At 48.8% G+C, this 16,434-nt stretch overlaps 1 protein-coding gene across 3 annotated transcripts in view; it reads left to right on the top strand.

Annotated features, from left to right (window-relative positions):
* The window catches only part of LOC134958186 (inter-alpha-trypsin inhibitor heavy chain H3-like), a 449,083-nt gene that overhangs the window by 278,462 nt on the left and 154,187 nt on the right, over positions 1–16,434 (top strand). The gene's annotated exons all lie outside the window — the stretch shown is intronic.

The raw sequence follows: 16,434 nt of genomic DNA on the forward strand, positions 1-16,434 counted from the left end.
AATTCATTTTAATGAACATCATCTTCTCCACATTTTCTGGATGTAACCTCGTACGCCGATTGCTGACAATTCTCCATATTCTCCATATTTTAATAGGCACAACTAAAAGGCACCTCAGGTAAACAATGGAGATGGATGGATTGGATACTAGTATACAATTATGGACGGGCTGCCGAGTGCCGACACAGAGGTAGCCACAGCCGTGAACTACCGCACTGTACTGTGTCTGCTGCTAATATATAGACTGGTTGATAAAGAGATAGTATACTCGTAACTAGTATGTATGTATAAAGAAAGAAAAAAAAACCACGGTTAGGTGGTATATACAATTATGGACGGGCTGCCGAGTGCCGACACAGAGGTAGCCACAGCCGTGAACTACCGCACTGTACTGTGTCTGCTGCTAATATATAGACTGGTTGATAAAGAGATAGTATACTCGTAACTAGTATGTATGTATAAAGAAAGAAAAAAAAACCACGGTTAGGTGGTATATACAATTATGGACGGGCTGCCGAGTGCCGACACAGAGGTAGCCACAGCCGTGAACTACCGCACTGTACTGTGTCTGCTGCTAATATATAGACTGGTTGATAAAGAGATAGTATACTCGTAACTAGTATGTATGTATAAAGAAAGAAAAAAAAACCACGGTTAGGTGGTATATACAATTATGGACGGGCTGCCGAGTGCCGACACAGAGGTAGCCACAGCCGTGAACTACCGCACTGTACTGTGTCTGCTGCTAATATATAGACTGGTTGATAAAGAGATAGTATACTCGTAACTAGTATGTATGTATAAAGAAAGAAAAAAAAACCACGGTTAGGTGGTATATACAATTATGGACGGGCTGCCGAGTGCCGACACAGAGGTAGCCACAGCCGTGAACTACCGCACTGTACTGTGTCTGCTGCTAATATATAGACTGGTTGATAAAGAGATAGTATACTCGTAACTAGTATGTATGTATAAAGAAAGAAAAAAAACCACGGTTAGGTGGTATATACAATTATGGACGGGCTGCCGAGTGCCGACACAGAGGTAGCCACAGCCGTGAACTACCGCACTGTACTGTGTCTGCTGCTAATATATAGACTGGTTGATAAAGAGATAGTATACTCGTAACTAGTATGTATGTATAAAGAAAGGAAAAAAAACCACGGTTAGGTGGTATATACAATTATGGACGGGCTGCCGAGTGCCGACACAGAGGTAGCCACAGCCGTGAACTACCGCACTGTACTGTGTCTGCTGCTAATATATAGACTGGTTGATAAAGAGATAGTATACTCGTAACTAGTATGTATGTATAAAGAAAGAAAAAAAAACCACGGTTAGGTGGTATATACAATTATGGACGGGCTGCCGAGTGCCGACACAGAGGTAGCCACAGCCGTGAACTACCGCACTGTACTGTGTCTGCTGCTAATATATAGACTGGTTGATAAAGAGATAGTATACTTGTAACTAGTATGTATGTATAAAGAAAGAAAAAAAAACCACGGTTAGGTGGTATATACAATTATGGACGGGCTGCCGAGTGCCGACACAGAGGTAGCCACAGCCGTGAACTACCGCACTGTACTGTGTCTGCTGCTAATATATAGACTGGTTGATAAAGAGATAGTATACTCGTAACTAGTATGTATGTATAAAGAAAGAAAAAAAAACCACGGTTAGGTCACTGGTATATACAATTATGGACGGGCTGCCGAGTGCCGACACAGAGGTAGCCACAGCCGTGAACTACCGCACTGTACTGTGTCTGCTGCTAATATAGACTGGTTGATAAAGAGATAGTATACTACTAATATTATATACTGGTGGTCAGGTCACTGGTCACTAGTCACACTGGCAGTGGCACTCCTGCAGCAAAAGTGTGCACTGTTTAATTTTAATATAATATTATGTACTCCTGGCTCCTGCTATAACCTATAACTGGCACTGCAGTAGTGCTCCCCAGTCTCCCCCACAATTATAAGCTGTGTGAGCTGAGCAGTCAGACAGATATATAATATATATAGATGATGCAGCACACTGGCCTGAGCCTGAGCAGTGCACACAGATATGGTATGTGACTGAGTCACTGTGTGCTGTGTATCGCTTTTTTCAGGCAGAGAACGGATTATAAATAAAAGTGGTGGTCACTGGTCACTATCAGCAAAACTCTGCACTGTACACTACTGAGTACTCCTAATGCTCCCCAAAATTAGTAAATCAAGTGTCTCTCTAATCTATTCTAATTCTAAACGGAGAGGACGCCAGCCACGTCCTCTCCCTATCAATCTCAATGCACGTGTGAAAATGGCGGCGACGCGCGGCTCCTTATATAGAATCCGAGTCTCGCGATAGAATCCGAGCCTCGCGAGAATCCGACAGCGTCATGATGACGTTCGGGCGCGCTCGGGTTAACCGAGCAAGGCGGGAAGATCCGAGTCGCTCGGACCCGTGAAAAAAAACATGAAGTTCTGGCGGGTTCGGATTCAGAGAAACCGAACCCGCTCATCTCTAGTCTATGCAGTAGTTCTTTCTTTTTGACCAATAAGGAAACCAGCACCAACGGGATAGATAGGATGGAGTGATAAAGAATATTTTTAGATTTTCCTTGATATATTCAGCCATTGACCAAGGATAGATTTAACCCCTAGGTGGTGTTTTGACCAGTATCAGGTCAATAGGACAATCCCACTCTTGATGAAGTGGCAACGAGTCAGCAACCTGTGTGCTAAAGACATCTGTAAAGTCTATATAAAGAGCTTGAGGAAGATCTTTTAGCAATGGCTGGGGGTGGGAGTATGCGTTGGAGACACAAATCTTTACAGGTGGTTTCCCAGGAGAGGATTTGCAAGGCTGACCAGGCAATGGACGGGATCTATTAAAATACATCTCTGCCCTATTAAAATACATCTCCACCCATTGCAGCGATGCTAATTGCATATGTACTAACATATGTGATTAATATAGCAATGTGGTGACAGAGACCCCACACGATAACCGTGAGAAGGATTGCAGGGGGTCTCTGTGGGGACCGTCACCTCCCAGCCCTGGTAGGTGATGTTTGCTGTGAGTCCCCGGGCTCCCCCTCCTCCCCCCTGCAGCTGGAAGCAGAAATGGCTGTGCAGCAGGGGTGAAGGAGCTGGATATCTAGGAGCGACACCTGGATGCAAGCGTGTGTGTGTGGGGGGGGGGGGGGAGGGGGGGGTTAGCGGTGTGGCGCAGGTCGGTGGGTACAGCATTCGGCGGCTGGTGTGAAAGAAGCCCATAGGCTTCTATAGGGTATTGCCATCAAAAGTTGGCGATACCCTTGGCGACGAAAACCCGGTTGCCGGGTCTCAGTATATGTGATAATGCAGTAAAATCCCTGAGAACACATTTTCCATTTAGTACATCCTACCTAATTGTGCTTCTGAATCCATGGAATTAGCAAGACCAGGGCGTTAGAGGTCTTACGACTTATGAATAACTAAAAGGTTTAAAAGTTCAGAGTGGAAAACACCCACCATTTATTTCAGAGGTGATGTTTGGTGAGTAATTATACCACCAGGGATGTGGCTTCTGTCCACTGCAGTGAGATATGTAGGTGGAGACAGTGGTTCAGTCGGAAGCAGTCTTCTAGGCTGAGATAATATTCCCCACTGCCCCAGAGTCAATAAGTAGAAACTTTGATCTTTGAGAATGTTCCATTATGACAAGGATGGTACGGAGAATGATTTACTACCCATAACCTGGCGTTTAGGAGTGGAGGTTTCCCAAATGTTTTGGATTGTCTTTATTTTAACCTGATGATGCAGCTCAGCACAACATAGGCAAAGTTTCTCCTGACAACACCTTTGTTGTTTCTCTGGCATCAACTAGAAGCGATTACTTTGCTCGTCCTTAGCATGTGAAAACTGTCTGGGATGAAGAACCTGATGGACCCTGAAACAGTTCCTTCCACTCTCTAGAGTGTGTTCTCTGACGTGAAATTTCACTTTGGTGCATAGAGAAATTAGACTGTCAAGATCTGAAGGCAGATCACGTGTGGACAGCTCAATGTCACAATCCTGTCTAAATTCATATAATTTGGTGACTTACCTCTGCCATCTGTCCTGGATCCTGTGTCTTTTCTGCTCACTGGGATAAACAGCTCACCAGTACATGGGTTTCCTGAGTGCTGAGTTCTCTCTCTGGAAGTTAGGAGTTGCTAATGAGCTGCACTTGTGTTGATTAACCTTCTGTGTGAATACTGAATTCAGCAAGTCTCTTCATGCTGTGTCTACACAGTAATCATTGAGTATTGTCCTTGTTGTCATGTGATACTACATGCCTCTCTGACTCCAGTGGTCACCAGATACTGTCTCCGGTGACTCTACGGCCATAACTGCCTCCATGTGGTCCCACAACGCTGGAATTTCCCTACAAGCCCAGTACTGGGCGCAGCCATGACAGTCCAGGTCAGCTGACAGGTCTGGATCCAATCCAGAGCCACTCTGCCATCAGCTGATTGCCATGGCCAATCATCATCCAGCCAGGGGTATAAAGCCAGTCTTATACCCTGTGTGCAGTATGCAAACCTGCTCCTGGTTATCCTGGACTCCAGTTCTAAACTTCATCCATAGCACTGCCTGGCTCCAACAGCTATCTTGTGTAGCTGTCTCACTGCTCATTGGGCAATCCTGGTGTCCTGTTCTGCTCATCGGTCATTCCCAGTGTTCGGCTGTACCTCACTACTCATCGGTCAATCCCGGTGTCTTATCCTGCTCATCGATCAATCCCAGTGTTCGGCTGTGCCTCACTACTCATCGGTCAATCCCGGTGTCCTGTCCTGCTCATCGATCATTCGAAGTGTTCGGCTGTGCCTCACTACTCATCAGTCAATCCCGGTGTCCTGCACTGCTCATCGGTAAATCCCGGTGTCTTGCACTGCTCATCGGTCAATCCCAGTGTCCTGTCCTGCTCATTGGTCAGTCCCGGGGTCCTTCTCTGCTCATCGGTCAATCACAGTGTTTTGCCCTGCCCATCGGTCAATCCGTGTTCGGCTGTGCCTCACTACTCATCGGTCAATCCCAGGTGTCCTGTCCTGCTCATTGGTCAAGCCAGGTGTTCGGCTGTACCTCACTACTCATCGGTCAGTCCCGGTGTCCTATCCTGCTCATCGATCAATCCCGGTGTTCGGCTGTGCCTCACTACTCATCGGTCAATCCTGGTGTTTGGCTGTGCCTCGGTCAATCCCGGTGTTCTGTCCTGCTCATCGGTAAATCCCGGTGTCCTGCACTGCTCATCGGTCAATCCCAGTGTCCTGTCCTGCTCATTGGTCAGTCCCGGGGTCCTTCTCTGCTCATCGGTCAATCACAGTGTTTTGCCCTGCCCATCAGTCAATCCCAGTGTTTGGCTGTGCCTCACTACTCTTCGGTCAATCCCGGTGTTTGGCTGTGCCTCACTACTCATCGGTCAATCCTGGTGTCCTGTCCTGCTCATCGGTCAATCCCAGTGTTCGACTGTACCTCACTACTCATCGGTCAATCCTGGTGTCCTGTCCTGCTCATCGGTCAATCCCAGTGTTCGACTGTACCTCACTACTCATCGGTCAATCCTGGTGTCCTGTCCTGCTCATCGGTCAATCCCAGTGTTTGACTGTGCCTCACTATTCATCGGTCAATCTCGGGGTCATGCTGTGCTCATCAATCAATCCCGGTGTCTGTCTCTGCTTATCAGTCAATCCCGGTGTCTTGCCCTGCTCATTGGTCAATCACGGTGTTCGACTGTGCCTCACTACTAATCGGTCAATCCTGGTGTTCGGCTGTGCCTCGTCAATCCCGGTGTTCTGTCCCGCTCATCGGTCAATCCTGGTGTCGTGTACTGCTTATTGGTCAATCCCGGTGTCTTGTCCTGCTCATCGGTCAATCCCGGTGTCCTGCTCCTGGTTATCTTGGACTCCAGTTCTAAACTCCATCCATAGCACCGCCTGGCTCCAACAGTTATCCTGTGTAGCTGTTTCACTGCTCATTGGTCAATCACGGTGTCCTGCTCTGCTCATCAGTCAATACCAGTGTTCGGCTGTACCTCACTACTCATCGGTCAATCCCAGTGTCCTGTCCTGCTCATTGGTCATGCCAGGTGTTCGGCTGTACCTCACTACTCATCGGTCAATCCCGGTGTCCTGTCCTGCTCATCGGTCAGTCCTGGGGTCCTTCTCGGTTCATCATTCAATCACAGTGTTTTGCCCTGCCCATCAGTCAATCCCAGTGTTCGGCTGTGCCTCACTACTCTTCGGTCAATCCCGGTGTTTGGCTGTGCCTCACACTCATCGGTCAATCCTGGTGTCCTATCCTGCTCATCGGTCAATCCCGGGGTCCTTCTGTGCTCATCAGTCAATCGCGGTGTCCGTCTCTGCTTGTCAGTCAATCCCGGTGTCTTGCCCTGCTCATCGGTCAACCCCAGTGTTCGGCTCTGCCTCACTACTCATCGGTCAATCCTGGTGTTTGGCTGTGCCTCGGTCAATCCCGGTGTTATGTCCTGCTCATCGGTCAATCCCAGTGTCCTGTCCTGCTCATCGGTCAGTCCCGAAGTCCTTCTCTGCTCATCGCTCAATCACAGTGTTTTGCTGTGCCTCACTACTCATCAGTCAATCCCGGTGTTCGGCTGTGCCTCGGTCAATCCTGGTGTTCTGTCCTGTTTATCGGTCAATCCTGGTGTCCTGTCCTGCTTATCGGTCAATCCCAGTGTCTTGTTTTGCTCATCGGTCAATCCTAGTGTCTTGTCCTGCTCATCTGTCAATCCTGGTATCCTGTCCTGCTCATTGTTCAAGCCAGGTGTTCGGCTGTACCTCACTACTCATCGGTCAATCCTGGTGTCCTGTCCTGCTCATCGGTCAATCCCAGTGTTCGGCTGTACCTCATTACTCATCAGCCAATCTCGGTATCCTGCACTGCTCATCAGTAAATATCGGTATCCTGCACTGCTCATCTGTCAATCCCAGTGTCCTGTCCTGCTCATCAATCAGTCCCGGGGTCCTGCTGTGCTCAACAATCAATCCCGGTGTCTGTCTCTGCTTATCAGTCAATCCCGGTGTCTTGCCCTGCTCATTGGGCAATCCTGGTGTTCGGCTGTGCCTCTGTCAATCCCGGTGTTCTGTCCTGCTCATCAGTCAATACTGGTGTTCGGCTGTGCCTCGGTCAATCCTGGTGTTCTGTCCTGCTCATCAGTCAATCCCAGTGTTCGGCTGTACCTTACTACTCATCCGTCAATCCTGGTGTCCTGTCCTGCTCATTGGTGAAGCCAGGTGTTCAGCTGCACCTCACTACTCATTGGTCAGTCCCGGTGTCCTGTCCTGCTTATCAATCAATCCCGGTGTTCGGCTGTGCCTCACTACTCATCAGTCAATCTCGGTATCCTGCACTGCTCATCAGTAAATCTCATTGTCCTGCACTGCTCATCTGTCAATCCCAGTGTCCTGTCTTGCTCATCGGTCAGTCCCGGGGTCCTGCTGTGCTCATCAGTCAATCCCAGTGTCTGTCTATGCTTATCAGTCAATCCCGGTGTTTTGCCCTGCTCATCGGTCAATCCTGGTGTTCGGCTGTGCCTCGGTCAATCCCGGTGTTCTGTCCTGCGCATCGGTCAATCCTGGTGTCCTGCACTGCTCATCAGTCAATCCCAGTGTCCTGTCCTGCTCATCGGTCAGCCCCGTGGTCCTTCTCTGCCCATCGATCAATCCCGGTGTTGGGCTGTGCCTCACTGCTCATCAGTCAATCCCGGTGTTCGGCTGTGCCTCACTACTCATAAATCAATCCTAGTGTCCTGTCCTGCTCATCGGTCAATCCCGGGGTCCTGCCTTGCTCTTCGTCTGCAAACCTGCTCCTGGTTATCCTGGACTCCAGTTCTAAACTCCATCCATAGCACCGCCTGGCTCCAACAGTTATCCTGTGTAGCTGTCTCACTGCTCATTGGTCAATCACGGTGTCCTGCTCTGCTCATCAGTCAATACCAGTGTTCGGCTGTACCTCACTACTCATCGGTCAATCCCAGTGTCCTGTCCTGCTCATTGGTCATGCCAGGTGTTCGGCTGTACCTCACTACTCATCGGTCAATCCCGGTGTCCTGTCCTGCTCATCGGTCAGTCCTGGGGTCCTTCTCGGTTCATCATTCAATCACAGTGTTTTGCCCTGCCCATCAGTCAATCCCAGTGTTCGGCTGTGCCTCACTACTCTTCGGTCAATCCCGGTGTTTGGCTGTGCCTCACACTCATCGGTCAATCCTGGTGTCCTGTCCTGCTCATCGGTCAATCCCGGGGTCCTTCTGTGCTCATCAGTCAATCGCGGTGTCCGTCTCTGCTTGTCAGTCAATCCCGGTGTCTTGCCCTGCTCATCGGTCAACCCCGGTGTTCGGCTCTGCCTCACTACTCATCGGTCAATCCTGGTGTTTGGCTGTGCCTCGGTCAATCCCGGTGTTATGTCCTGCTCATCGGTCAATCCCAGTGTCCTGTCCTGCTCATCGGTCAGTCCCGAAGTCCTTCTCTGCTCATCGCTCAATCACAGTGTTTTGCTGTGCCTCACTACTCATCAGTCAATCCCGGTGTTCGGCTGTGCCTCGGTCAATCCTGGTGTTCTGTCCTGTTTATCGGTCAATCCTGGTGTCCTGTCCTGCTTATCGGTCAATCCCAGTGTCTTGTTTTGCTCATCGGTCAATCCTAGTGTCTTGTCCTGCTCATCTATCAATCCTGGTATCCTGTCCTGCTCATTGTTCAAGCCAGGTGTTCGGCTGTACCTCACTACTCATCGGTCAATCCTGGTGTCCTGTCCTGCTCATCGGTCAATCCCAGTGTTCGGCTGTACCTCATTACTCATCAGCCAATCTCGGTATCCTGCACTGCTCATCAGTAAATCTCGGTATCCTGCACTGCTCATCTGTCAATCCCAGTGTCCTGTCCTGCTCATCAATCAGTCCCGGGGTCCTGCTGTGCTCATCAATCAATCCCGGTGTCTGTCTCTGCTTATCAGTCAATCCCGGTGTCTTGCCCTGCTCATTGGGCAATCCTGGTGTTCGGCTGTGCCTCTGTCAATCCCGGTGTTCTGTCCTGCTCATCAGTCAATACTGGTGTTCGGCTGTGCCTCGGTCAATCCCGGTGTTCTGTCCTGCTCATCAGTCAATCCCAGTGTTCGGCTGTACCTTACTACTCATCCGTCAATCCTGGTGTCCTGTCCTGCTCATTGGTGAAGCCAGGTGTTCAGCTGCACCTCACTACTCATTGGTCAGTCCCGGTGTCCTGTCCTGCTTATCGATCAATCCCGGTGTTCGGCTGTGCCTCACTACTCATCAGTCAATCTCGGTATCCTGCACTGCTCATCAGTAAATCTCATTGTCCAGCACTGCTCATCTGTCAATCCCAGTGTCCTGTCCTGCTCATCGGTCAGTCCCGGGGTCCTGCTGTGCTCATCAGTCAATCCCAGTGTCTGTCTATGCTTATCAGTCAATCCCGGTGTCTTGCCCTGCTCATCGGTCAATCCTGGTGTTCGGCTGTGCCTCGGTCAATCCCGGTGTTCTGTCCTGCTCATCGGTCAATCCTGGTGTCCTGCACTGCTCATCAGTCAATCCCAGTGTCCTGTCCTGCTCATCGGTCAGTCCCGTGGTCCTTCTCTGCCCATCGATCAATCCCGGTGTTGGGCTGTGCCTCACTACTCATCAGTCAATCCCGGTGTTCGGCTGTGCCTCACTACTCATAAATCAATCCTAGTGTCCTGTCCTGCTCATCGGTCAATCCCGGGGTCCTGCCTTGCTCATCGTCTGCAAACCTGCTCCTGGTTATCCTGGACTCCAGTTCTAAACTCCATCCATAGCACCGCCTGGCTCCAACAGTTATCCTGTGTAGCTGTCTCACTGCTCATTGGTCAATCCCGCTGTCCTGCTCTGCTCATCAGTCAATCCCAGTGTTTGGCTGTACCTCACTACTCATCAGTCAATCCCGGTGTTCGGCTGTGCCTCGGTCAATCCTGGTGTTCTGTCCTGTTTATCGGTCAATCCTGGTGTCCTGTCCTGCTTATCGGTCAATCCCAGTGTCTTGTTTTGCTCATCGGTCAATCCTAGTGTCTTGTCCTGCTCATCTATCAATCCTGGTATCCTGTCCTGCTCATTGTTCAAGCCAGGTGTTCGGCTGTACCTCACTACTCATCTGTCAATCCTGGTGTCCTGTCCTGCTCATCGGTCAATCCCAGTGTTCGGCTGTACCTCATTACTCATCAGCCAATCTCGGTATCCTGCACTGCTCATCAGTAAATCTCGGTATCCTGCACTGCTCATCTGTCAATCCCAGTGTCCTGTCCTGCTCATCAATCAGTCCCGGGGTCCTGCTGTGCTCATCAATCAATCCCGGTGTCTGTCTCTGCTTATCAGTCAATCCCGGTGTCTTGCCCTGCTCATTGGGCAATCCTGGTGTTCGGCTGTGCCTCTGTCAATCCCGGTGTTCTGTCCTGCTCATCACTCAATACTGGTGTTCGGCTGTGCCTCGGTCAATCCCGGTGTTCTGTCCTGCTCATCAGTCAATCCCAGTGTTCGGCTGTACCTTACTACTCATCCGTCAATCCTGGTGTCCTGTCCTGCTCATTGGTGAAGCCAGGTGTTCAGCTGCACCTCACTACTCATTGGTCAGTCCCGGTGTCCTGTCCTGCTTATCGATCAATCCCGGTGTTCGGCTGTGCCTCACTACTCATCAGTCAATCTCGGTATCCTGCACTGCTCATCAGTAAATCTCATTGTCCTGCACTGCTCATCTGTCAATCCCAGTGTCCTGTCCTGCTCATCGGTCAGTCCCGGGGTCCTGCTGTGCTCATTAGTCAATCCCAGTGTCTGCCTATGCTTATCAGTCAATCCCGGTGTCTTGCCCTGCTCATCGGTCAATCCTGGTGTTCGGCTGTGCCTCGGTCAATCCCGGTGTTCTGTCCTGCTCATCGGTCAATCCTGGTGTCCTGCACTGCTCATCAGTCAATCCCAGTGTCCTGTCCTGCTCATCGGTCAGTCCCGTGGTCCTTCTCTGCCCATCGATCAATCCCGGTGTTGGGCTGTGCCTCACTACTCATCAGTCAATCCCGGTGTTCGGCTGTGCCTCACTACTCATAAATCAATCCTAGTGTCCTGTCCTGCTCATCGGTCAATCCCGGGGTCCTGCCTTGCTCATCGTCTGCAAACCTGCTCCTGGTTATCCTGGACTCCAGTTCTAAACTCCATCCATAGCACCGCCTGGCTCCAACAGTTATCCTGTGTAGCTGTCTCACTGCTCATTGGTCAATCCCGCTGTCCTGCTCTGCTCATCAGTCAATTCCAGTGTTTGGCTGTACCTCACTACTCATCAATCTCGGTATCCTGCACTGCTCATCGGTCAATCCCAGTGTCCTGTCCTGCTCATCGGTCAGTTCCGGGGTCCTGCTGTGCTCATCAGTCAATCCCGGTATCCTTCTCTGCTCATCGGTCAATCCCGGTGTTCGGCTGTGCCTTATTACTGATCGGTCAATCCCGGTTGTTCTGCCCTGCTTTTCTGTCAATCCCGGTTGTCCTGCCCTGCTCATCTGTCAATCCCGGTTGTCCTTCCCTGCTCATCAGTCAATTCCGGTATTCGGCTGTGCCTTTCTGCTCATCGGTCAATCCCGTTGTCCTGCCTTGCTCATCGTCTGCAAACCTGCTCCTGGTTATCCTGGACTCCAGTTCTAAACTCCATCCATAGCACCGCCTGGCTCCAACAGTTATCCTATGTAGCTGTCTCACTGCTCATTGGTCAATCCCGGTGTCCTGTCCTGCTCATCAGTCAAGCCAGGTGTTCGACTGTACCTCACTACTCATCAGTCAATCTGGGTATCCTGCACTGCTCATCGGTCAATCCTGGTGTCCTAGACTTCTCATCGGTCAATCCCCGTGTCCTGTCCTGCTTATCGGTCAGTCCCGAGGTCCTGCTGTGCTCATCGGTCAATCCCGGTATCCTTCTCTGCTCATCGGTCAATCCCGGTTTCTTGCCCTGCTCATCAATCAATCCCGGTGTTCGGCTGTGCCTCACTACTCATCAGTCAATCCTGGGGTCCTGCTGTGCTCATCGGTCAATCCTGGTGTCCTGTCCTGCTCATCGGTCAATCCTGGTGTCCTGTCCTGCTCATCGATCAATCCCGATGTCCTGCTTTGCTCATTGGTCAATCCCGGTGTCCTGCTCAGCTCATTTGTCAATCCCTGTTGTCCTGCACTGCTCATCGGTCAATCCCTGTATTTGTCTGTGCCTCACTGCTCATCGGTCAATCCCGGTGTCCTGCCTTGCTCATCGGTCAACTCCAGTATCCTGTTCTGCAAAGCTGGCCTGCATTCTCCAGCTCATCGTTGTTGCCCTATGCAAGGTATTTACATGTAATGTAGTAGTTGACCTGCATTCTCCCAGCTATTTGCTGTTACTCTTGATCTTTTATCCATTGCCAAAACTACGTTTATACCTGTTGAACCTTTCTATTGTGTATGAATAAATCTTATATCAACCCTGATACATTCTATGCTGGTAATTCAAGCTAGGGCCCCATACTTCAGCTCGGTCCGGGTCCACAATTGAACTCCCCCGCGACACTGTTTTATATGGTGGGACAAGCCACTCCAGAAGGCAACGATAAGTGCCTCATCATTCCATTTTAATTTGGATGTTAGAGTGTGGAATTGCATGACATACTGGATCACCGCGTGGAATCCCTGCCAAAACTGCAGAATATTTGATGCTGCGAAAGTTGTTTTCCCAGGTTTGTCGAAGATTTTCTGAAAAGTGAAGATAAAGTGAGAATTATCGGAAGAATAGGGTCAGACCTCCCCTACAATGGTGATGCCAGGCTAAGGCTTGGCTGGAAAGCAGAGAAATAATATGCCACTTTAGTCCTGGCGGTGGGGAAATGCCCTTTTTGAATCTCAAAATGGATCTTACATTATACAATTTAGGATCCCTATCGAATTTAGCAGGTGCAGGTAACTGTATACAAGGAACTGCAGCCAGCGAAACAGAAGTAGAAACAAAAATTACTTGATCAGGCCTCAGTCCTGCTCCTAGACAGGGCCAGTGACGGGGGGGGGGGGGGGGTCAAAGGGGACACCTGTACCGGGCCCCAAAGATCAGAGGGGCCCCAAGTATATGCTGCTTAGTAGCCTGGCAGGGATGTGAACTGTCTTGTCCAATTAGGGCAGAGAGCTGTACGCGGTGTGGGCGTAACCTCAGAGTGACAGGAGCCTCTGACACATAGTGACTGTACGGCATGAGTGTCCGGGTCCAGCTCTGTTACAGGCAGTTATGGGACATGGTAGCAGCTCCTCTGGCAAGGATTCCTGTGACCTACGCTGGCCTCTTCTGGTGGGGTGTGAGGCCCGCATGGTTCCTGCTGTGCAGTGCTCGGATCTGGATACTGGGAAGTCTCTCCCCTGGGAAAGAGTGGAATGGTGAGCGGATGCAAGTCTTCGGCATGGGGTGGGGGAGCTGGGAATGCAGCATGGAGTCTATGGGGAGAGACCAGAGCCGGCCATAGGCATCGGCAAACTAGGCAATTGCCTAGGGCATTTGATATGCCTAGGGGCATCAGCAGGTTCTGCTTATTAAAATGATATGCAGCATGCCTATATTCTGTGTGTAGCATTTCATATACAGATACAGCCACAGTTTCACACAGTATATAGGCATGCTGCATATCATTTTAATCAGCAGAAGCTGATTGTGCATCCTAGCCACATAGCAATGCAAATAAGATGCATCTTCATTAAAATAAATGTGCCCGACGTTAGCATTGAGGCAAGATTTATGAGGACACATCTGTATCCAAGCAGAGGCAGAGGTCACAGTGTTAGTGGCAGTGTGAGTGTTGTGTGCATGTGAGTGGGTTGGTTGTGCAGTATTGTTCGCAATATGTGTAAGGAGCATTATGTGTGTCATGTAAAAATGCATTAATAATGTGCAGCAAATGTGTAGGGGGCACTATGTGTGTCATTATGTGTATAAGGGCATTAATAATGTGCGGCATATATGTAACAGGGTACTACTGTATGTGAGTCATTATGTGTATAGGGGCACTAATAATGTGCAGCAAATGTGTAGGGGGCACTATGTGTGTCATTAAGTGTATAAGGGCATTAATAATGTGCGACATATGTGCAACAGGGTACTACTGTATGTGTGTCATTATGTGTATGGGGCACTAATAATGTGCAGCAAATGTGTAGGGGGCACTATGTGTGTCATTATGTGTATAAGGGCATTAATAATGTGCAGCATATGGGACATTATGTGTAAAAGGGCATTAATTAAGGTTGTCATAATGTGTAAGGCGCATTATGTTTATAAGGACATTAATAATGTGTCTCATATGTGTAAGGGGCATTACTGTGTGGCATTATGTGTATAAGGTGCTCTACTATGTGGCATTGCGTATAGAAAGGGCACTACTGTGTTGTCTAATGTGAATAAAGAGCAATAGGGTGTGTTGTAATGTGAATAAGGAGCAATTCAGTGTGATATAATGTGAATAAGGGGCTCTACTGTCAGGAGTAACGTATATAAGGTAAAATGGTACTACTGTGTGATGTAATGTGAATAAGAGGCTCTACTGTGAGGAGTACCGTTTATAAGGTAAAGTGATACTACTGTGGGATGTAATATGAATTATGGACACTATCGCATGATCAAATGTGAATAAAGTTGCAGTACTGTGTGGCGTAATTGGAATTGGGGTTACTATTGTGTGGCCATGCCCCTTGCCAGCAAAAACACACCCCTTTTTGGGCTGTGCGCCAAATGTGCGAACTGTTCCTATTTAAAATATAGGGGGTACAAACACCAAAATAAGGACTGCTATGGAAGAGGGGTGATGGTGCTGGGAAAGAGCTGCAAGGTCAGAGGCGGAACCAGCGGCGGTGCTAGGGGGCACCAGCCAAAATCTTGCCTAGGGCATCATATTGGTTAGGGCCAGCTCTGGGAGAGACAGACAGTAGGTTGTGTGGCAGGAAGGAGAGAAGAAGACACAGACTGCGGTGTATGTGGGTGAGGAAGGGCATATATATATATATATATATATATACATATATAAACCAGCTGTAAGGCGGCACTCACGGCAGACAAATGAGTCAGGAGGCTTGCAGAACTGTCAATGTTTCAATGTACAAATATCTACATTTTCGTCAGGCCAACAAGACCAAGTGAACATACATACCTATATAGCCCTCTCCATCTGTGCATGGCGCCGTCCGCCCGCCACGTCCTACTCAGTCAAATGACGTCATCTGCAGGCGCCGGCGTCATAGCAACCAGACGAAGCCCACAATAAACAACAAAGAAAAACAAACAGTGAAACAAAACATAAACCATAATAGCAGTGCAAAAAATAAATAGCATTGTACAACATGGGGATCTAATACCAACGCATAAACTAGATTGTTACAGAACCAAACCTTTCTGAATAGAATATCATAAGCTAAATACATAATCATATATAATAATAATACCAGCTGAAAACTCAGGTTATATATCTATAAGAAAGACTTGGATCGGATATAGTTAGTGCAAAATAGCTAGCATTCATACGTCTACTAATATATAACAATACACCCATTACAATTCTGTCAGAAAGACCAAAGACGATGTGGAGAACATACAACCTCCACACCATCTCAAATAGCATGATTACAGAACTATAAGCAGCTACTTCCATATTAGTTATAAAGCACGCCAATCCATGATGTTCATTAAGGCCTCGTGGGGACAAGGTGTCTAAGAGATGAATCCACTTCGCTTACCTTTTCAACAATAATAGACCTCTATCACTGCCACGTTTCAGAGGAGGGGTATGGTCTATGATACGATATCGCAACTGCGCCAAAGAGTGGCAAGCTTCCACAAAGTGGCGGTCTGTAGGCTGTTCACTTTTCCCTGGATTAAGTGCAGCTCTTATCGAGGACCTTAATTTAGGGAAATGCACTTAATTCAGGGAAAAGTGAACAGTAATGTGGTGTAATATGAATCAGGTGCACTAAGGGCCGCATTCAGAGGTTTACGCTAGGGCTATGAAAACGCAGATGTGCAGATTTTGGCAGTGTGCGTGCATGGGCGTTCACATTGCGATCACATCCCTGAAGGATGCGTTCGCAATTTAATTTAGCAAAAACTGCTAATGACTCTGAGTAACCCCCTATGTGCGGTGTAATGTTAATAAGATTGTTCTAATGTGTGGCGTTATTTGAATTGAGGGTACTACTGTGTGGCCACATCCCTTCCTTGTTAAGCTACACCCCTTTTATATAATGTGTGCCTTAGGCGCACACTGTCTCCGTATAATGTATGGGATGGATAAATATAAGGGTTTATCCCATCAAGGGATATATTCACTTACCATAAAATATAAGCTCAGACTGCCCCTGGTCACACAGTAGCTTATATACCCTGAATAAAATAGCTTGCCCTCATCTTTT

This window comes from Pseudophryne corroboree, chromosome 9, assembly GCF_028390025.1.
Source record: "Pseudophryne corroboree isolate aPseCor3 chromosome 9, aPseCor3.hap2, whole genome shotgun sequence".
Classification (NCBI taxonomy): Eukaryota; Metazoa; Chordata; class Amphibia; order Anura; family Myobatrachidae; genus Pseudophryne; species Pseudophryne corroboree.